The sequence below is a fragment of the Haliaeetus leucocephalus genome, unplaced genomic scaffold, assembly GCF_000737465.1.
Source record: "Haliaeetus leucocephalus isolate CR32 unplaced genomic scaffold, Haliaeetus_leucocephalus-4.0 Scaffold156, whole genome shotgun sequence".
Lineage (NCBI taxonomy): Eukaryota > Metazoa > Chordata > Aves > Accipitriformes > Accipitridae > Haliaeetus > Haliaeetus leucocephalus.
In genome coordinates, this window is record NW_010972592.1 from 741,433 (window position 1) to 741,675 (window position 243).

At 41.6% G+C, this 243-nt stretch overlaps 1 protein-coding gene across 1 annotated transcript in view; it reads left to right on the forward strand.

Moving 5' to 3' along the window:
• SPATA17 (spermatogenesis associated 17) overlaps positions 1 to 243 on the forward strand; it is a 94,639-nt gene that overhangs the window by 2,946 nt on the left and 91,450 nt on the right. The window lies entirely within an intron of this gene.

A 243-nucleotide genomic window follows, 5' to 3' on the forward strand; every position in this document is an offset into this window, starting at 1 on the left:
GAGCGGCGGGCTGATCGATCAGATCACCTGTTACCCTTCTCTTCACAGAGTGGGATGGTTCGTCCTGCTGAGTTTTCTGACTGCTGAGATGGTGGTGGCCAACTTTTCCCAGATCAGATTTTAGGAAATAAAAAGCTATAAGACCTATTTTAATATTGCATAGATTTGTCCTGTAAACCCTTTTATTCAACTGCATTGTTGCTGCTGCTGTACGTGTAATGCTAATACTCAAACAGAAAAAAA